Below are 22,848 nucleotides of genomic sequence, written 5' to 3'. Positions count from 1 at the left end.
TCACAAATTGAAATATATACAGTATTAGCGTTGGAAAAGAAAGTTTTCTTTTTGTTATATTTTTTTTTCTCACCCTAGCGAAACACTTTCTGCAAATGACCTTAATAAAGAAAAATAATAAATTAACCTAAACCACTTTGAATGTCGACCGTATCTTTTATTTACACGGCATCATGCGCGGAAGAAAATACCAACTGAACCGGGATTTCAGACAGCAGATGAATTGAAGTTGATTCATTGAACATCATTAGCAATTGTACAATCAAACAGATGCAACAATGAAAAGTGGAACTATGAAAAATCGAGAATGTTAGATTTGCGAAGGATTTATTCCGAATCATTGTCTGCTAATAGAGAATTCATGTCAGTTGCTGTGTCGGCGATGCCCACACAGCGCGCCGTCCAAATGTGAAGTTGCGTTTTGCTGACAGACATAACACTGTGCCATAATTTATCTGATGGCATGTAAAGAAGCTGCTTAAATTATAGTATTTAAAAGTTTCTTCATTTTGTAAGAGCTCAAGAAATTAATTCTGGTTTGAAAGACAAGATGACGGTAAAACTCAGAAGACGTAGCTGTACAGTACCGTTGGTGTTGGAGACGTCATAATAAAGGTAACTGCGTTAACTTCGCTTTTTGTTTGGTAATTTGTTGGATATTATCTTTTGCTGATCTTCTTTGAGCTTGGAGTAAATTTTACATTCTGAACATTTTTATTTGCACTTATCTGCTTAATATGTATTGCTGGGATATCATATAGAATATGAAGTCAGTATAATGGTACTATATTACATATTTGAATGATAAAAGACTGGTAAATGATATAATGATAAACTACAAAATAAATAATTTGCCCAATATCCCAAATATGTTAATTAAAACAAACATTGAATGTAAATTCAGATATAATGAGCAGTTGTAAGAAGTAAGAAATAACATTTTATCCATTGAACCTGTTATGTGCTATCATCATCAGTTTTAAAATAAACACATGGAGACAAGTTTGCTTAAATTCTAAAATTAACACACACACACACACACACACACACACACACATATGGTATTTTAATCTAATACAGAAATGGTGACATTGATATATGCAGACCAATAGTTTTTTTCTTCTACAGATATAAATTAAAAAGCCTAATTCTGAGAGTTTCACCTACAACATTCATGATGGGAAAGGGCCACTAATTAAGAGCTGACATATGTGGAAGAAAAATACCATCCATGTTGAAAAGGGCTAGAGGTAATGTGAGAAAACATAATTTATCAATCTTATTTAACATTATTGTTGATATTTTATCTCAACTGGTCAAAAGGCTAAGTGGGTTTATGTAATGGTCCAGAGTGTGTTATTTATTTCACATCCCCCTCTGTCTTTCAACAGTAAGAAATTAGCTACTTTGGAGTCCATAGTTCTGATCAATTTGTTTATATAAAACTTGGTTTTGGGCTTAAATCAACATCTTGGATAAATCTAATAATGAGCAAAATCCAAGTATATACATGTGATCATGTATAAGATTAGTTGAGTTTTTTAACCAGCCTAAAAGCCATACTTCCACAATATAGGCTAAAATCATTAAGTTGTCCTTGAAGTTTGATGAGTGTTAACCATTAATAATAATAAGGTGATCTTTCATCTGAGTATGTTACCACCGCATGCAATATTTATACATGTAGTGCAGTTTTTACTAAACGTAGAATACATGCTTATATAAATGAGATCTAGATTGAAGAAGTGAAGATGCATACAAATACATGAGGTTATAACCACTACTGCTGATTCAAGTTTGATCATGCTTGGCCATTGGGCTTATAGAGTCAAGTTTCACAATGATGCTTATTATGTGTGATAAAGGTATGGTAGTGAAGTGACCTTGCATCTGATTGGCAGAGTTTCTTATGATTTGCACAACAGTGTTTATGATCCAATTTAGATCTGACTTGTTTAATTATTTGCTTGTATGTCTGAGGCTATAAGCAAAATCTATGCATATAATGTGGTGGTTCTACATCTCACTAGCCATTCTTGCTACTGCTCTTAAAACTATTTCTCATTAATTTCATCAGACTTGGTGAATAGATTTATCTCATCAAGATATAGCAAAAGAGCAATTTTGTAAAAAAAATATTCATTCATATTAAACTCAAATTCTGCATCTGATTGGTTGACCTTGCAAATACTATAAGGGCTCTATTTCTGACAAAAAGATTATTTTGATCTAATGTAGCAGAAATGCTTATATGATCAAAACATTGAACATATTTGATGACAAATAAGAAATAGTTTTTCATGCAAATTTGATAAACATTGATAAATCGGTTCATATCATTAAAAGCTTGGAAGAGTTTGATTACATGTGAGACCATCACATATTAATCATTCTTTATTTAGAGAATTATTTTTGTCAGGATTTAGTAAAATATGTAAAATCAATATGGACTGGTTTTGTTATGTACAGCAACACTAGTTGTTTACTGAGTACTGAGGGAATTGGAGTAAGGCAAGGGTACATTGCAGTAGGTAACCTGGTTGACTTGATAACAGGATTTTAACACAAACATTTTTATCAGGAGTCTAGCATACTAACCATTGATTCACTGCAGATCCTGCCCCCATTAGTTACCTTTTAATACATAAAGCATTTGGGTTTTTTATGTCACAAATCCCATAGGGATTAAAATTAACATCATAGGTCTCACTGGATAGTTTCGTATTTTGACATCCCTCTAATTTTTAAGGTAGAAGGCATGAACCTAATTATCACAAGCCTAGCATTTATAAATTTACACATAAGCTAAATCTATAATGTGGTTCAGATTTACTTTGAGTTAGGCATGGAAATAGGTTGGCTTGTTGGTGACTGCCTGTCACAGTTAGATGAGCATTGGAGATCATATGCGTAACTTAGTCTGCAAATGAGCAGCCGACTTTTATTTGTGTCTGCTACAGAGGTAAATATAAAAAAATCTTGATGGTAGAGGGGTGACGAAAAGTATGCTAATTTGTTATAGTACTAGTGAACTTTATTCATGCATAAGGCACATACTGATTCTTTTAGTTGCCTTGTCACAGAAAAATATTGAAAATAGCTATTTCTAGTAAAAAATGAATGTAAAATGTACCTGCATCCTTTGACCCTACCAGAACCAAACTAAAAGCTCAAATTTGTGCAGCTGCTTTTGCTCATCACAAACATAATTGGGAGTATAACTGCTAACCCTACCCTCTAGCACACATTTCATTCATTCATTGGATTAAAGTCACGTGCACCTTTCGGTATGTGCGACTGTTTAGTTTGTACACGTTTGTGTACTTTTTGAATTTAGCGATTAACTTATACAATGCCCCCAAGCAAGCAAGCCGAAGCCCAGGTGCCCCAAAAGGTCCCGCCCAGGCTCTCATCGCTGCAACCTTCTCCATCGTTGTACTCCGTTGGTGGTCTGTTTCTGCATCCTGCATCTCCTTCCTCTCTCATTTCAGGCAGTAACCGAAGCACACCAGCAGCAGTATTATGAAATTTTCGTTGCAATCAATGCCCAGTTCCCTATATTTATTGGGCTATTCCTGTACTATCTTGCCAAACATGTGATTGTCACATACGCTTCAGATATTCCTGAGTTGTGAATTTTCCTATCTTGTGTAAGGTCTATTAAATTTTGTGTACTTTGCGTACTTGAATTTTCCGAAAATTTTTTCACATCTAGTAGGCTTTTAGTAGCCCTTTATTTTGTTTTGGAGATCTCAATTTGGTTAAGTATTTCGTACGTGTGGCTTTAAACCAATCAGTGTGTTTCAGGGCCAGTAAGTTGTTGGTCAAAAGAGGGCTTTCGTGGGTCAGAATGAAAGCCCTATGTGGTAAAATTTGTTTGTAAAAAAGAAAAAAAAAAAGAAAAGAAAAGAAAAAAAAGGTGGGTAGGGAGTGTGTATGCTATATTTGTGTGATGGCTATAGACATTTTTGTTCGTTTTTCTGCTTTTCCCACATATCCCGACAACACACATTCACGCTCACTTTCTCATTCACACTTATAAGTAGATGTGGGGGGGGGTGGCCTTATTTCTTTTGTTTGATTTCGGGAAGGCAATTCTTTTCATACTGGGGGGTGGGGGTGGTTTGATTATTTGAGGCATACTCTTTTCATTGTTTCTGCCTTCATTCCCCAAGGTCTGCAAGTGTCCTGTTCTTTCTTCTTTTACTGCCTTAGGACGTTTAACTTCATCCTGTGCCTTTTCCTGCTCTTCTTTATTTCAGCTCTTTCTGCCTTATCCCGTGTCCGTTTCTATTTTGGTCTTCTCGTCCTTTTGATACTGCCATGTTCGCCGTGAGATGTTTTCTTCGAGGGAGGTGGTTTGATTGCCTTTGTTTCCCTTCGCTTTGACCACTTGGCTATTTACCTGTTATTTTTGTTTAGCTTAGCTATTTGTGATTTATTTTAATGTATATTTTTTTTATTTTTATTTTTTTATATTTTTTTTATTTTTTTTTTGATCCTACGGGACCTAGCATGCCGTTATAATTCCGAAACAGTGATTTTGTAATATTTTGTCCTTATCTGGTTTTTATTGTTCGGGTTATGATCGGCTGTGCCAGTCTGTGAACCCACGATACCGAGCCAGCCGTCACAATTCCCAAACAGTGATTTGTAATATTTTGACTGGTCTTTGATTTACTTTTTAATATTTTTTTTTTTGTTTTTTGTTTTTTTTTTTTTTTTTTTCCTTTTTTTCTTTTTTTTTTTTTTTTTTTTGAACCTACGGGGCCTAGCATGCCATTATAATTCCAAAACAGTGATTTTGTAATATTCGTCCTTATCTGGTTTTTATTGTTCGGGTTATGAGCGGCGGTGTCAGTCTGTGAACCCACTAGCCCGAGCCGGCCGTCACAATTCCCAAACAGTGATTTGTAATATTTTGATTGGTTTTTTTCTTTTTTGGTTCGATCTTTTAGGTTTATTGGTTTTAATTTCTTTACATGGTCTCTCTTTATACCCAACCCTTCATTCGGTTTAGATTTGTCCCCTTTTGCCTATTTTGTTAATGAATGTCATGATGTTATTATAGGTCATTCCTATGTTATTGTTTTTTGCCACAAGTAACTCCGGGTATGTCCACCGTTCTCCTATTTGTTCCTGTTGAGATTTTAGTTCGGCCCTTTCCTGGTTGTATTTGGGGCATATATTTATTAAGTGTGCGATTGTTTCTGGAGTTGGGCAGTAGGGGCAGTTTTCGGTTGGTCCCCTTTTTATGTGTTTCCCTGCGCATCCTGCCAATAGTGTTTTACCTGTTCTTATTCTATTTATTATTGTTATATCGTATGGATTTTTGAAGGTCGGACTTTCGACTTTTCTACTTACTTTTTTCATCATCGTGTGTATTAGACTGTTTGCATCCGATTTTTCCCATAGCTCTTGCCACATGTCATTGATCTTGTCCCATGTTATTGATTTCAGTGACGCTGTATGCTATATTTTGGGCTTTTGGTTCGTTTGTGGCGTTTTTTGCTTCTGCATCTGCTTTGTCATTGCCTGGGATTATGGATGTGAGAGGGTATCCATACGAATTCAACGTGTTTGTTGTTTTTTTCAATCTCTTTAAGTAGCGATCTTGCATGATTAATCATATTAGGTCTGCTCTTGGATTGGTCTGTTGCTAACGATTGTAGTACACTGTAAGAGTCGCTTAGAATGACTGCCTTAGTTGTGGGGTATGTTTTGACGTATGTTAATGCCATTAGTATTGCCATGAATTCTACCGTGTATATAGCGCATTGGTCTGGGAGTCTTTTTCCAACGGCGACATCTAATTTTGGGATCACTATCCCTGCTGCAGTTTTATTTGGATTTTTGGTTTTTGATCCATCTGCGAAGATTTGCGTGTATGTCTCGTATTTGTTGTCAATGTACGTTAGTATTGATGCTCTTAGTCCTATCGGGTCATTTTGTTTTTGTCCTAGTTTACGTAAGCTAAGATCTATTTGTGGTGTGGGACAGGTCCACGGGGGGTCTGGGTAGTACCTTATTTTTTCTGGGTTGATATTTGCGATTTGAAATTTCCTTTTTAATTCTATAATTATTTTCCCACTAGGTATTTTTTTATTTTTTCCTTTTGTATCGAATGGTTTGTCGCATGCTAAGAGGGCTTGTAGCGTGAGGTGGTTGGGTTGGTGTATTGATATTCGAGTCGAGTATCGCAGCATCAATTCCTTCCGCCTTAGGTCTAGCGGGGGTTCTCCTACTATTATTAAGATATCTTGTGTGGGGGTACCATTTAGGACGCCGGTGCATACCCTTAGCGCTTTTGATTGGACTGTGTCTAGTTTCTTTAGTAACGTGGCGTTCGCCGCTCCATATACCTGGCAACCGTAGTCCAATTTTGCTCTTATAAGTGCTCTATATAGGGTAACGAGTGTTTTTTGATCAACCCCCCAATTCACCCCTCTGAGGTTTCTGTGGAGGTTGATGTCTCGTTTGCACTTTGTTACGAGATCTTGGATATGAGCTGCCCACGTGAGTTCGTGGTCGAATACCATACCTAGGAGTGTCGCTTGTTTTTCGAATTTGATGGGTACCCCCTTTAGGGTTAAGTTTGGAGTGGGTGGGGGGTGGCCACCTCCCGGATTGAAAACTATGCCTACTGTTTTTAGAGGTGACAATTTAAATCCCCATTTATCTGTCCAATTTCCTATATCGTTTAGTCCTTTTTGTAAGTGCTTGGTCGTTTCTCTGCTGGCTGGGTTGCCAGTTTTCCATACGGCGCTGTCATCGGCGAATTGGGATAAGTCAAGGTGGTTGGGTTTTACCGCTGTTTCCAGGTCGTTTATCATTATATTAAATAAAGTTGGGCTGATTACGCTTCATTGTGGCGTGCCATTTTCCAGTTTGTATCGTTCGGAGTAGTCTTGTCCTAGTCTGACTTGTATCTTTCTATCGGTTAGGAAGTTAGCAATAAATTTGTATATATTGCCAGTTATTCCGTATGGTTTAAGTTTACTTATCAGTCCCTTAGTCCACATTAGATCATATGCTTTTTCCATGTCTAAGAAGATGGCTGTAACATATCTGGATTTTTAAAATTTTTCTCTAGATGCTAATTTGACAGCGGTTTCTAGTCTCATGAGTTGGTCTATTGTGCTTCGGTAGTTGCGAAACCCGCTCTGTGTATTAGCTAGTAGTCCTTTGCTTTCTAAATGGTATTTCAGCCTGTTGTTTACCATAGTTTCCATTATTTTACATATATTGTCTGTTAGTGATATGGGCCTGTATGATTTTATATCGCTTGAGGGTTTTCCAGGCTTAAGAATCGGGACCACTACTGCCTTTTTCCATCTTATAGGTATGGTACCGGTTTCCCATATTTTATTAATGAGGTTAAGTGCAATTGTGACAAGTTTTTTGGGTAGGTTCTTGTACATTTCATACCCCAAAGTATCCTCCCCGGGGGATGTGGTCTTTTTGCCGGCGAGGGCCTTTCTCCATTCGGCTTCTGTAAACGGAAGGTTTAGTGGGCCGTCATTATTTCCTGCTTCCTTTATGTTGTCAGAGTTGCTTTCCTCAAATTGCCTTTTATGATTTTTAAACTTATCCTCTAAGTTGGTATTGCTACACATGTTGGCGAAATAGTTTGCGAATAATTCTGCCTTATGTTTGTTGTTTTGTCCAGGTATGTTGGGGGTTATTGATTTAGTTTTGCCTCTCATTTTTTTAATTCTTTGCCACACCTCCTTCGATTTTGTGTTAATATCTAGTTTTGAGCAGAATTCTCTCCATGAGTTTTGTTTAGCTATCATAATAGTTTGTTTGGCAGTTTTTTCCTTTTCCTTGTAGTAGTTAAAGTCCCTATTATTTTTAGTTCTTTTGAATTTGTTTAGAGCTCTTTTTTTTCTCTTTAATTGCTATTTTACATTCATTATTCCACCAGGGCACCGTGGGTTTGGGTGCTACTCCTTTAGTTTTAGGAATTGTTTCTTGGGCCATTGTGTTAATGGTTTCTATTAATTTGTCATTAAAGGTGTCAATGTCCCGGCGATATATGGTTTCTGGGTCGATTGAGTCACCTATCTGTTTGAACCTAATCCAGTTGGCCTGTTCGTATTTCCATCTTGGTGTGAAGGACGCTTTATTTTGAGGTATTCTAATTTGTATTTCTATATTTATAAGGTAATGGTCACTTCCCATAGGGTCGCTTTCATCAACTTGCCAATCAGAAATGCCTGTTAATCTTGGTGTGCATAGAGATAGGTCTATTGCTGATGTGTGGCCTGTTCTGTCATCTATCCGGGTGTGCATTCCGTTGTTTAGAAAAACTAAGTTGCATTTTTGTGCCCATTTTTCTACAATTTTTCCTTTAATGTCCGTCTTTTGACTCCCCCATAGTTCATTGTGCGCATTGAAGTCCCCGCATATTACCACCCATTCTCCACAGTCTTTAATCATTTTGATTGTTTCGTCTGCACTTAAATTGCGCTGCTCATTTGTTTCATAGAGGTTAACGATTAGTACCTGCTTAGTTTGAGCGGTTATTTTGACTATCTGTATTTCGAAGTCATTGGGCGGTCTACTATCTGTTAATTTATGCATTTCTGATGTAATTCCATCTCTAACAAAGGTTGCTAACCCCCCTCCTCTTGCTGTGGGGGATCGATGCTTTAGGTATTTGGTGTTGTAGCCTATGATGTTTGGGATACGTGAGGTATCATTTAGGTGGGTTTCCTGTATGCATATAACATCTGGTTTTCTTTCCTGTTCAAGTATTTTGTTATTTAGTTGGTCAGCGTGGGCCCTAAGGCCGCGTGCATTCCATTGCCATATTTTGATTTCTGCTCTGGAATCCATCTCTAGTGCAAAAAGTCTTAATAGTTTGTTTAATTTACTGTTGTTTTCGTTTTATGCGTGTTTCCTACCAGTGAGGGTGCTACCTATTTATTTTGTTTTTGGTATCCTGATTTTTGTTTTGGCCTGCTTATAGTTTACCCCATGGGAGATCATATATTCGACTATTAGGGCTTCTCTAAGAGCCCTGGGGCATTCTGCGTGGTTTGGTTTATGGTTACCACTACAGTTAGCGCAGTGCTGATTGGTGGCGCTACATGTTTTCCGGTCTGGGTGGTGAAGACCACATTGATTGCACCGGAATAGGTTTCCGCAACTCTTAGAGTAATGCCCCCAATTTTTGCAGTTGCCACAGAACCGTGGTTTGTTTTTGAAAGCAAAAATTTTTTTAGCCTCGAGTTTTTCGGCTATTTTGATAGTTTCTGGGGTGGCGCCCTTAAAAAAGAGTACCACTGCAGTGCTATCCTTTCCCATTCTTGTTTTTAGGCGGATTGCTTTCTCTACTTCCTGTCCTTTACTCCTTATGTAGTCTACTATTTCATTGGTTTTATTTTGAGTTGATACGTATATGACTCCTTTGTTGTGTGTTTTTGGGGGGTTTGGGTCTATGTGTTGTTTTGTTCTGTTGTGTCTAGTGACCTGAACATTTATTTGGTCTATTCTTTCAATTTCCATATATTTGGCAATCTGTTGTTCAGTGGTGCATTTGATTATCAGCAAGTCGTCTCTAGTGCTTTTAAGCGTGAATTCTCCTTGGTGATGTTTGTTCAATTGCCATGCTATGGTTTTAAAGGCTAACTTCGTTATTTTGGAATTTACTCCCTTGACGAAGAGAGTCAGTTCAGCGGGGTGTTTCTTGTTTTGGATATTTTGCAGACTGGTCTTTTTTCCCCTGGTGTTTGTCTCTTTAGCTGACTTTGTTTCGTTGTCCATAACCGGCTTGCTGGGTCTTGTATTCTGACAGTTAGTGTGTTCCTTATTCTTTCTAACTGGTATTTGGGATTTGGTTTTCCTATTATTCTTACCTTTTGTTGAGTCGTGTGTGACTGCTTTATTTGTGGTAGGGTGAGGGCGTTCTGTTTCATCTAGTAGGTTCTCAGTTTGAGTCCCCTGGCTGCTAGTGTTTTTAACCAGCGTGGTCTGGGTTGTTTTTGTGCTTGTTGAGTATTGTTCCTCAGTTTGGGTACTCGTGTCGGATGTAGTTTTGCGGTTACTCGGTAGATTGTCCACATTCTCGTTTACGCTTGGTGACAGGTAGAGTCTACTCATCGAGTCAGTTGGGGTCGAGTTGAAAATTGGCGTTAAGAACTGTATCTGTCGTTTTTCTCTTAGGGGGGATGAGACTGCTTCGGAGTAAGTTTGCCTTAGTTTATCTGCCTTTAGGTTGACCAGGCAGCTGAGATAACTATTTGATGATGTGACATTAATTTTGTTGTTATCCATCTTGAGTTTCTTTATTTGATGTAAGGTATATATGACGGGATATTTCTTTAGTTTTAATCCTGGGTTTGTTTTGATTTCTTGCAATTTATTTGAGTTTAATTCTAGCTTAAAGCTATCTGTCTTAACTATACTTTATTCTACTTAGTACTATGAAAAAGCAACAGCTGTAAGGGGATATGCAAATAGCTTTTATTCTGATTTGTGTAATTAATTATTATATTACTATTATCCAATTTAAACTTATTGAAAATTATTTTCTAGCCAAATGGTCAAAGTAAAAGGTTTTACTTACCCCGATCCAATTTTCTTTTTAAGATCTTTAGAGTTTTTAAATACAGCCTTCTAATTATACAAGTTTCATTACATTGGTCAATAATTAGTCACATGTGATGACACTTGTAACTAATCAAACCACAGCAACTGAGAGCAGACTAAGCACTGATATTTATATGGTACAGTGGCAATATACAGTCTGTCTGCCGCAACACATGAAACAAACTGGACAAATCTGAAAGCCTTGAATTTGACTTTATTTATCTGTATGGTAGAACAGAACCTGAGTTGAAAAGCTTTTAAAGAAAGACCTTGATATCAAACCTAATAATAACTGCAGGAGTTATATTATGGATAATTAACCATTCTCTCAGTTTCAAACTGGGCATTCCATCCCATGGGGTTCTAAATGTAAACCAAGTGTAACTGATATCCTAATGAACTGTAAAGACCATAGCAGCACAACAGCAGGGGACCAGGTATGTCCAGATCCAGAAATCACAGACCAGTTTCAAACTGATGATGAACCACATAAAAATTACACATCTGCTAGAACTTATGTTATGAAGATAACTTAAATTGCATTATTATTAATCCTCCTCCTCACATTCATCATAATTGAGATGCATCATATATGTTTTATTGTAAAATAGTTTATGCAACATAATTCAGTGAAGACCTTTGCTGCCAATTTACCAGTGAACCATTTGTTTCAATGAACATATTTTATGTTGTAACAAGGAGCATCATTTAAACATTATGATACACTTATCATACCTGTATATGAAATCTTAATACTAACACTTATACTTGCAATACTACTACTAATAAAAACACCTGCATTGATAATTTGATTATGTTCAATTGGACTTGTATCTAAATGATCACCAGCTGTATGAAAAGACGTATTTTAATATATAGATATTGGATGGAATACTAGTTACCACAATTGAATAGTCATATGATAAATGATATATTATTTTAAACAATTTATATTTGCAGTGAAACATACTTTTACATTATTTTCACTTAAATTTCATTTATAGAGCAGTATACTCTGCATTCATTAAATTACTGAAATGGTTATAATACAACAACAAATACTGCAACTTCCAGAATCACAAAAATCAAAAGATATAAACAAAAACTTCCCTACATGTATCAACAGTTGTCACTTAATAGACAGAACTCTGAAGATTTAGAATAGGATGTTAACAAATTAGGTATTCAAGTTAAAAAGAAAAAAATACCAAGTAAGCTTACTACCAAAAAATCAAACAATAACAGTGAATTTTAGTACATTCCCAGGAAACAGAATATATGATTTTTCTTAACTTGATCTGATACATCTTAAATCTATAGAAAATGATTCATATTGTATGACTAAAATATTATGTAAACAAAAATTCCATCACTTTTTTCAGATGCAACATGCATACCCCAACCCATCCTTCTTGATCATAAAGTATACCAGCATTCCACTATAAGATGGGGAGCTGTAGTGGCTCAGTGGTTAGCTTTCTGGACCTGTGAAATAAGGTAGGTTCAAATTCTACCATCAGACCAACCTGGGTTAGCTACCATGGTGTGTCCTTGGGCAAGGCACTATACTTAAAGTGCCTTGGCACTAAATAACTTACTTGTGTTGGTTTACCATAAAAGGCCAAACCAAACACAAAAAAAAAAACAACTTTAAAATATGAGTTTTGTCAATACTAAGTAATTGAAAATCATACTGAAGAAATGTTTTTGTTAATACAGATTAATGGATCTAAAAAATCTCTTTCTTCTGCAGGAGTTTAAAATGTTAAATTAAAAAGGTCATGGTACACATTGCTTTGTTCGTACACATCAGGCTCCGTAACCCATATCCAACTAAAAATTTTAGTAGAGTCTGAATAAAACATATTTTAATCTGGATGATAATATTCTTTCTCCATTCATATATTACACCACCAAGATTGATCCAAATAAGATTACATTTTACTATAACACTGAGGATGAGTATGCCTCTTAACAACTGACAAATGTGGAGAGAATGGAGTTAAACTGAACTTTGATTTCTTTTCAACCATAGCACAAGATGATCATTTATTATGAAAAAACCTGAATAAAGTTGGAGTTCATAACCATGACAGTCTTGATACAATATAAATTCAATATATTATTGTTGTCTTGAGGTATAGTTCTGTATATTACAATCTCACACAAGATCAGGGTATATTTTAGTACCATACAGTTAATTCGGGATTGTATTAATACCTATTCTGGTGAATGAACATTAAATAAGATTTACTATTTTGGAACCAGTTGCAATAAAGTTTACTAAACAAGAGAAAATATGACTTTACTATAATATCTAAAATGTAAAATCTGCAAACAGAATACTTGCTTGACTTTACACTTCAACTATATCATAATATTTATTTGAAATGAATTTATACAAATGGCATTAAATTTGGTTTCAGGCTGGTAATGACAATGGTAGTAGTGAATAGGGATGGTCTAGGGACTAGGGAACTTCCATGTTAAAAAGGGTATATCCACTCTGGGGACTATGTAATTTAACATGGGAGAAAAAAAAAATATCCATTCTAGGGACAAGGGGAATTTAACATGGGAGAAAGAAAAAAAACTATTCACTCTAGGGACAAGGGAAATTGAACATGGGGAATAATTCGTGGGACTGTCTTGGGACTAGGGGAAATGGAACAGGGTCGGGACCCTATTTTAATAAGGTCCCGACCTGATGGGTCTATGAAAATGGAACAGGCGAAAATTGAAACAGGGAGGGGTCTCTATTTTTTTATTATTTTTTTAAACAAAAAAATAAAAAAAGGGGTAGGCAATTGAAAGTCAAGATCTTTTCGAGAGATAGGAATGGCCCTGAAAAGGGCCTTTGGTTTTATGTTAATATACCCTTAACATAAAGGGCATCTGTGACATCTTCTTCTTGACCTTAGGCTGTGCCTGACTGCAGGACCATAGATTAAGACTCTTTTGAGGCATCCTTGATGCTCCACATAAGATTCTTCGCATCCACAGGCTGGTGTCTGTCCTGTGGATAACTGTCCAGTTGGATCGGACATACATTGATATGTCCGTCCGGAACATCATCGAAGACACAAGCGTTGAAGATTGTACATCGGTCCACATGTTGGGGTGCTGAGTAACAGGTGAAGGAATGCAGTGAACTGTACTTATTTATAGGGGGAGGAAGGATTGAAACGGATTGAGTTTGTTGACCAATCCAAACACGCGTTACAAAATTCAGTCAGCCCACGTCCAATCCGAAGAGAGCAGTCTGTGACGTCACATAGTCTATATAGATTCGCTAGCGCCTGTGCGTAGTCAATCTAAGCGACAGTTTTTCAACATGACGGAAACTCAGAAAACGATCAGTTTGGGTGCACTGATGGTGGAGACTACCCAAGGGAACCCATACTTACTTTCAGAAGAGGTGAATTGGGATTTTGTGGATTTTTTTACCTTGCAAGAATTTGTTCCTGAACCTTCGTCACCTTCTCCTTCATTACCGCACATGGAAAATTTTAGACAGAGACAGAAAGAAGAATTGGAGAAAGTTATACAACAGCAAAAGGAAGCGGAACAAGCTTTTCTCCTACAGCAACAGCAGCAAGAAGAAGAGGTAAGAAAAAAACAAGAAGAAGAAGACGCAGCAGCAAAGAAACAAGGGTGTCAAAATCAAACGGTCACGGTACTGTTAGACATTTTAGTTAAGAAGTCTGAAACAGATGTATCAGACTTCTTTATTACGGCCGAAGAGAATACGACCTTCCCAAGCTAAACACTCCAACCCTGTGACTACGCCTACTGCACCATCCTTAGTGATTTCAACGAAATCATCATCAACAGTACGCAGTCCAGAAGTAGGCCTTGGCCATGGCAAAGGCTTAAGACAGTTAAAGTTGATTGTTTAAACTCACCCCTTACACCAAAAAAGGCCCTTTTCAGGGCCATCCACGTCTCTCGAAAAGAGATAGGCTTTCAATTGCCAATAACTAAAAAAAAACATTTTACCCAATAGTACCTGTCTGTGTATGAGTGTGCGTGAGTGTAGGTTCTTATTTTAAAATCAAAACCCAAAGACACTTACCTTTTATAATTAATTTATTCTTTTATAAATATTTACAATTCACAATTCACAACAGAGCACTTTAAAAAGTTCATAGACTTATTCTGTCTCATTGTTCACTCTCTGTTTTTTTAATTTCTTCACCGTCATAGTCTTTTCCTCCTCTTCCTCCTCACTTTCTTCCCTTCTTTTCTTCTCCTGTTTCTTTTTCTTCACCTGTCTGTTTTCTTCCTCTTCTTCTTCCTCTTCCTCTGAAGAATCCCTCTCTTCTTCTGACTCCTCTTGTTTCTTTTTTGGGCAGTCTGGTGACCAATGTCCTTTTTCTTGACAATAATAACAGGTATCTTGACTTTTGTCTCTTCTAACCCCTTTTTTTTCTTTTTTGACGGTCTGGTCACTCTGAAGACCAATGCCCTTTCTTCTGACAGATATAGCAAGTATCTTGACTTTTATCTTGAAAGGAAGGAGAGTAGTCCCTCGGCTGGTCTGAAGAGAATTTTCTAATGACCCCTCGCAAAGCTCTGATGAAACGTTCAATCTTGGTAGTCTCTTCCATTGTTGTGCTTAGTTTGAGAGTGAAATGAATAGTGAAAGGACAAGACACATACCCTTTATATACGCTGGTCTGCTATGACTATAAATTAATCCATGGTGTTTAAACTTTAGTCATTTGACTTTTTGCTATCGAGATGAAATGATCCAATTCATTTGAGAAGAAAGAAGAAGAAAGTAAGAGGCAGAAACGCGATCTATCGCCTCGTACTAGGGCTGAAGTCTTGGCACAAATTCATGCCAGTGATTTTGAAGAGGACATGAGTGAACCAGAATCCAAACCCTCTAAACAAAGTTTACCACCCTTAGTCAACCCTGAAAAGTACTATGACATTCGAGAGACGGAAAAGCGTCCCTCTAGAAAATTTAGAACTACGGCTTACAAATACACAGTGAAGTTTAAAGATTTCAAGTCTGAAGTACTGTTAGAGAAAGCAAAAGGGTTCATCACCGACATGTGGGATTCTTTGCTCACCACACTCAAGCGACAATGTCAACCCAAAGAAGATGATCGCTTGAGACTTTCCATACAACATGACGGCTTGAAATCCCCTGTTTGGATCGAGTTTAGCAGCCCTGCAGAATTGACCACTTCCAAAGTCATGGACAAGATTCAACACGTGCAACAATCTAATGACCAGTTTGACATCACCGATGGAAAAGCCACACTGGACATGACCCACGTCTCTCCTCCTCAAGGGACCGGACAATGCAGAAAGACCTTATTGGTCAACAACCTTCGCATTACCAAAATAAGTCTTGTCCAAATTAACAATTTTCAAGACCACATGTGTTTAGCCCGAGCCATCGTGGTGGGATGAACCTATGCCGACAAGATTGACACGGTAGAATGGAAAAGAGCCTGGGAGAACATTCGAAAATCGAACCGAGCCAAACAACGAAATGAAGCAGAACTTCTGTTACAACAAGCATGCCTGTCCAAAGACACATCCTGTGGCATTCCTGAGATGCAAAAATTGCAAGATGCCCTAGCTCCACGATACACCTTGAAAGTGCACCCTCAAGAAGTGCGCGGGTCTCTGTTGTTTCGAGGGAAAGACTTTAAGGATGGAAAATACATTCACCTCTATCATCACGATGACCATTTCGATACCATTACCACTATCACTGGATTCCTGGGATACAAATATTACTGTGAGAAATGTGACTTATGATGGTTATAATAATCGAGAGCAACACAAACATTGTGGATCGAAATGCTCAGGGTGTTTGGCCTCTCAACCCTGTCTGAGCGAAGGGCAAGAACCAGTGCATTGTCCTGCTTGTCTGCGCACATTTGTCAGCCCTGCCTGTTACCAACAACATCTGAAGATGCAAGGTTCACAGAAGAAATGTGCTTGTCAACTCCTGAGATTGTGCCCAATGTGTGGACAAGGTCTATGTATCAACAGTACCAAGGCACACGTATGTTCAGGAAAGAAAAAATGTCACATTTGTCACTGCATTGTGGACTTGGAACACCAATGCTACATACAAAAATACCAATCCCAACCAGAGAAAGAGGATGGTCACAAGAAGAAGAAAGGCAATTTCATCTTTTTCGATTTCGAATGCATGCAAGAGATCAGTATTCACATTCCTAATTTCTGCGTGGCTCATCGAGCGTGCGAGAAGTGATTCAAGAACCTATCTTGAGTTATTGCCCTCACTGCAGTAAGATTCCTGGAGGGCGTGAAAAAATCTTTCAAGGACCGAACACACTAGCAGATTTCACACAATGGGTCTTAGACCCCATCGACAAGACGTGGAGCCAAGAGGACATCGAACATTATTATGGAGATTGTCATTGTCATGCCACGGTGATGGCTCACAATTTCTCCGGATATGATGGACAGTTTCTTTTGAGATGTTATACGGAACGTGGCATCGAGCGTCCTAAAATCACTTTGAACGGAGCCAAAATCATTTTCATGCAAGTGGGACAAGTGCAGTTTAAAGATTCGATGAGCTACTTAGCCATGCCTTTGAGTCGAATGCCTAAAATGTTTGGAATGACAGAAATGGCTAAAGGGTACTTTCCACACTTTTTCAATACAGAAGCCAATCAACACGCCGTTCTACCCCATTTGCCTCAGGCTCACTATTACGACCCTGACAACATGCGTACCGAACGAGAAACTTTCTACGCTTGGTACCAGGCTCACGCCACCGACCCTTTCGACTTTCAAGAAGAAATGCTAAAGTATCGTCGTTCCGACATGGACATTTTACGGCGATGCTGTGGAAAATTTCGAGAACTGTTCATGGAACACGGAGGGGTTGATCATTTAAAAGAGGCTTGCACCATTGCCAAAGCGTGTTCCTTAGTCTACCGACAACGATTCATGCTTGAAAACACTGTGGCTGTCATCAGTCCTCAAACGACCAACTATGTCAAACGTCAATACTCGGTCAAAGCCCCATGCTGGTTGCATTACTTGTGCGACAAGGAAGAAAAATGGATTCAGCATGCCCGCAACGGACAGGGCGAAAGATCATCGGAATGCATTCGGTCAATGGCTGGGACTTAGAAAACCCCAAGATCATGTACGAGTTTAACGGTTGCTTATTTCACGGATGTCCCGTCTGTTACCCTGACCGCGGCACTAAAAATCAGTTCTTACAACGAACCATGGAAGACTTGTACCAGGCCATTTGTCAGCCACGCCTAAAGTTAGAACAGGAAGGATACCAAGTGGTGGAAATGTGGGAACACAAATACAATCACCGTTTGAACACCGATCCCGAGTTTAAACGCCTCATGGAAAGTTACCAGTTCATGGACCCCCTGAACCCAAGTAATAGTTTGTACGGAGGAAGGACCAATGCCACCTGTTTGCTGTACCAAGCTGACGAAGAGAAAGGAGAAGAAATCATATACTTGGACGTGTGTTCACTGTATCCCTACGTGTGCAAATATTGTTGCTTTCCTGCAGGGCACCCACAATTGTTCACCGAACACATCGACCTAAAAAACATTCGACAATACGAAGGCTTGATCAAGTGCAAAGTTTTGCCTCCCACGAACCTATACCATCCCGTCTTACCTCGCCATTGCCAAGGCAAACTTATGTTTCCTTTGTGCCGTACTTGTGCTGAAACGTGCAACCAAGATCAACCTTGTCATCACGCCCAGGAAGAACGGGCCTTGACGGGGACATGGGTCAGCGTAGAATTGTTCAAAGCTCTGAACATGGGATACCAACTGTTAGAAGTGTACGAAATTTGCCACTTTCCCAAGACACAATAATTCCACAAGGGTGACCCCACGCAGAAAGGCATTTTCGCAGACTACGTGGATGCCTTTTTGAAACTGAGCAAGAAGCCAGTGGCTATCTGTCCTGGTGTCACACTCCCGAAGACCAAAAGACATTCAGAGAGAAATTCTGGGCACAAGAAGGCATTACTTCAGATCACATTGAGAAAAACGAAGGCAGGCGATCGTTTGCCAAAGTGATGTTAAATTGCTTGTGGGGTAAAATGGCACAATGACCGTGTTTACCCAAGACGGAGTATTTGACCGAACCTTCCCGCTACTTTCAGATGATTCACGACAAAGCCAAATTCATGAAACACGTGGACGTCGTTCGTGAGGATTTGATCTTGGTGAATTACGAAGAAGATCTAAACTTTGTAGAAGATGACCCCTTTGGAAATGTCATCATTGCAGCTTACATGACAGCTCATGCTCGCTTAAAATTGTACGAAGCTTTAGAACTGTTATGGGAACGTGTCTTGTACTTTGACATGGACAGTTGCATTTATATCGATCACCCGAGTCAACAGCACCCTGACATCGAAGGAGACCGTTTAGGAGCCTGGACAGACAAGCACCCCGATGACAAGATTCTAAGTTTCGTTAGTGGTGGTCCCAAAAATTACGGCTACGAATACTGGGCCAAACAAGGAGAAGTGCACACGAAGTGTAAAGTGAAAGGACTTACTCTGAATTATCGTACCAGTCGAGTGGTCAACTTTGGCATATTGAAAGAAGCCTTGCAGTCTAGAGATAGTGACCACCTATCAACCCAACAAGATTGTACGTTTACCCACACACCACATCGTCAGTCGACCCTTGGAAAAAGTCTATCAAATCGTGTAGCAGAAGCGAGTGCGGCTTCCCACCCACTTTACTTTGCCGTATGGACATGTCGGTATAAAACATTGGTTGTAAGAGGATAGCCACCCACCAGAAGGATGACTTCGCCGCAGCAAGAATCGAGTGAGAAATCCAGTGAGAATTCCAAGTTCAAACCCTATCATTTTCCAGTCTTCTTACCTGACTATTGTGATTGTGCCCGTCGATTGGACATGTTTCAAAAATGGCCTACGGATAGGGAAGGATTACCTTCTTCGTATGTTTTAGCTAGAACAGGATTTGTCTACTTCGGACCCGAGTCAGGATTGGGATACGAAGTACAGTGTTTCGCTTGCGGACTGAAGTTACGAATGGATCTATGTATCTACAAAGATTCAGCTATTCTGGAACATACTCGATGGTCTCCGCACTGCCCTTACCTTTCAATGGCCTTTCCACCCATTAAACTACGGTACAATTATGACGGTACCTTAGAGACGGTACCTTCCAAAACTAGACATAAACACATTGCATCCTATTTCATTGTTGTTTCTTTTCCACATAATAGCTTATTTTTTATAAAATGTTAAACTTTACTAATCTTTTTTCAAGATCACTTTAGTTTGCAAAAATACATCTTGTCATTTATTGGCATTCTACATTGAATTTTGTAAACTAGCTATAAACCTGACCTAATTACTCAACTTAACTGCTGACAGAAACAGTCTACAGTAAATGTATTTCATTTCTATAGCTCGATGGATAAACATTACATCTTTTAAAGCTGTGCACAGAATAGGCCGACATATCACGAGTCAGGAAAACATGGGGGTGGTATCCCCTGTGTCCAAAATTAATATCATTTTGAATAGAATATTCTAGTGACAATTGCCTCTTTTCAAATGGTAAGCATTGCTTTTTTTATTTTCATCAATCTGTCAAATTCGGTATGCATTTTGCTTTAATATTTGAGATGGAAACCTTAGGTGCATAGAAATGTCAGACAGCATTGTACATCATGGATGGTGTCCAACATACTTTTATGATCATAAAACAAAATCCCATTTTTTAGTTATGGCCACTGATTTAAAAAATATTCATCCAAGCTAAATATAATAATAATAATAATGAGGACTTTGTATAGCGCCTAATCTTTAGAAGCTCTAAGCGCTTTGCAACATTAGACAACATAAAAACATACACAATGATATGATTACAAAAACAAACACCATGAAATTAGAAAACATAAAAAACATGCTGAGAATATTTAAGGTAGTTAACATTATTAAGTCATTAAGTTTGTTTTTGTAGTCAGAATAAGTAGTTTTGAGAGCACTCTTGAATGGGATCACTGCGTCTTTGTGTCTAAGTTCAGTGGGCAATTCATTCCATGTTGCTGGGCCCTGGTATGCAAAAGAATGCTGTCCATGTGACTTTGTTTTCATAGTGAGAATAATGAGTATATGATTGTCGGAAGAGGAGTGTAAGTATCTTGCTTGTGTGTACACATAGGTGAGGTCGGATAGGTATGTTGGACTAGAGTCTGTCAGTGAAACGTAGCACAGAGAACTAATGTTGTGTTTGATTCTGGATCGAATGGATAGCCAGTGTTGGGTACAGAGCAGCTGGGAGGTGTGCTCTGATTGTGGTACTCTAAGTATGATCCAAGCAGCTATGTTTTGAACTTTTTGAAGTCTCTGCAGTAGATATTAAGATGAACCAGACAGAATTGAGTTACCATAGTCCAGTCTTGAAAGCAGTAATGAACACACAAGTGTTTTAGTGGCATCAACTGAAAGATATCTGAGAATGGAGCTGATGCGTCTCAGCTCAAGATACGCAGCCTTGCATATGTTCATGACATGTTGGTGCAATGTGAGAGTACTGTCCAGAGTAACACATAGGTTTTGTACTGATTGTGTGAATTTAATGTTGGTGTTGCTGATATTTATTGTGTGAGGTAAAGGATGTGAATGAGAAAGTCTTTGATAAGTAAGTATGGCTTGATTTAAATTGTGTTTTTCATGTGACTTGCCAGAGATTTTTAAATGAATTGATAAAGTAACTTGAGACACATTTCAAAGTACATGTTTTAAAAATATTCCATTGATTATTGCTGGCATTTAGAAAAATGCAATGCATCCTTTGTTGTGAAACTTATTTTAAAACATTGTATTACTCATGCAGAAGCCTGCTTGAAAACTAATGGCAAAGCAAAGGCAAATGGAATGGAAGAGACCATATCAGAGACCCTCAAATATGCACCCAACCAACGCAGAATGATAAAAAACAAGGTTATCCAAATGACTCTTATTTCATCAATATTGGATTCAGTTTCGTCTTTTAAAGCATAGTATTTGCAAAGCGGATGCATTTCTAAACTGATAACAAAATCAGCTTATCCTATTGCCCAGGACTATCAGAGCTAGAGTCCAGCTAACTACAAGATGCATATATCTTGTCTGATCGGACAAGTGCCTCCATTTGGAATTTTTATTCACATGAAATATTTGGATGAAATAAATTCATCTTTGTGCAAATTGATTGCACCATCCACTTGCCAGAAATGACAAGTAAGTGCAAAGTTATCTTGTATCATGGCTTAACGATAGTAAGGGAAGCACAAGTGCAGTGAAGAAAATTTCATACATTTTTATAATGCTGATTAACATGACTTCTGCATATGTAACTAGTGCTGAGATGATATGACTTTATTTAAGCATTACAATTTTGTTTTAATTTGCAGGTGCCTGAGCAGAAGAAGTAATAGATAAACTTTACAGTGGAGTTGGAGACTGATTCTGATTCATAATCTTAATTAAATCTAGAAAATAAACATTAAAGTCATATTAAAATATCTGTTGTATTGTTTCCTTCTTTCATTTTTCTCTTAAAAACAAATGTCTGAACCTTTAGTCTGTAAATTCAGTGGATTCCTTATCAGCCCATCTACTTTTACTTTACACCATGCTACTTTAAAAAAAAAATGAATTATCCCCATTGGGGTAGGTCCCCCCAACCCCCCACCCTACTTTGTCAACTTACCTGCCACATTTAAATCTAATGGAAGGCCCTGCTGTAAAGCCTGTTAGTAAAACTACCCAACAAGAGGATTTCATACATTTGCAACTCCTAGATGGATGGTAATGTTTTCATTTTTGTAATGTAGATTTGGACATTCTTGCCACCAGTATGGAATATGTGTTTGAGAAACACAAGCAGCTTTCATCAGATTTGCATATAGGTTTTATATGTTGTGAGTATGTTGTAGGAAGTTTTTTAAAATAACATCATATGAGATGATGCCAGTGGAAATGGCAGAAAAGTGTCTGTATTGTTCACCAACTACACCTTGTTCTTACAAAATGTGGCTGTTACACATTCCCATGATGATGTCACTGACAGCCATCAGTGAGGAATGCCCCAACAAGCATAATACAAATTGCTTCCATTGTAATTGTTACAATTCCATTCTGACCACTCCGGTGTCCTAGTGGTTAGAGCGTCCGCCTCAGAAGCGGGAGGTCATGGGTTCAAACCCCAGCCAAGTCATACCAAAGACTTACAA

At 38.1% G+C, this 22,848-nt stretch overlaps 1 long non-coding RNA gene across 1 annotated transcript; it reads left to right on the top strand.

The window, feature by feature from the left end:
* Positions 1–215: 215 nt before the first annotated feature.
* LOC149774628 (uncharacterized) lies at positions 216–22,137 on the top strand. The gene is made up of 5 exons (XR_016416739.1): positions 216–615; positions 1,129–1,250; positions 11,979–12,093; positions 21,468–21,574; positions 22,027–22,137. It is a non-coding gene; the product is annotated as an uncharacterized LOC149774628 (long non-coding RNA).
* Positions 22,138–22,848: the final 711 nt, after the last annotated feature.

The sequence above is a fragment of the Sinohyriopsis cumingii genome, unplaced genomic scaffold, assembly GCF_028554795.1.
Source record: "Sinohyriopsis cumingii isolate HCF-2022 unplaced genomic scaffold, ASM2855479v2 utg000160l, whole genome shotgun sequence".
In the NCBI taxonomy this organism is placed as follows: Eukaryota; Metazoa; Mollusca; class Bivalvia; order Unionida; family Unionidae; genus Sinohyriopsis; species Sinohyriopsis cumingii.
The sequence above is the reverse complement of the archived record's forward strand: the minus strand, read 5'-3'. Positions and strand labels throughout refer to the sequence as shown.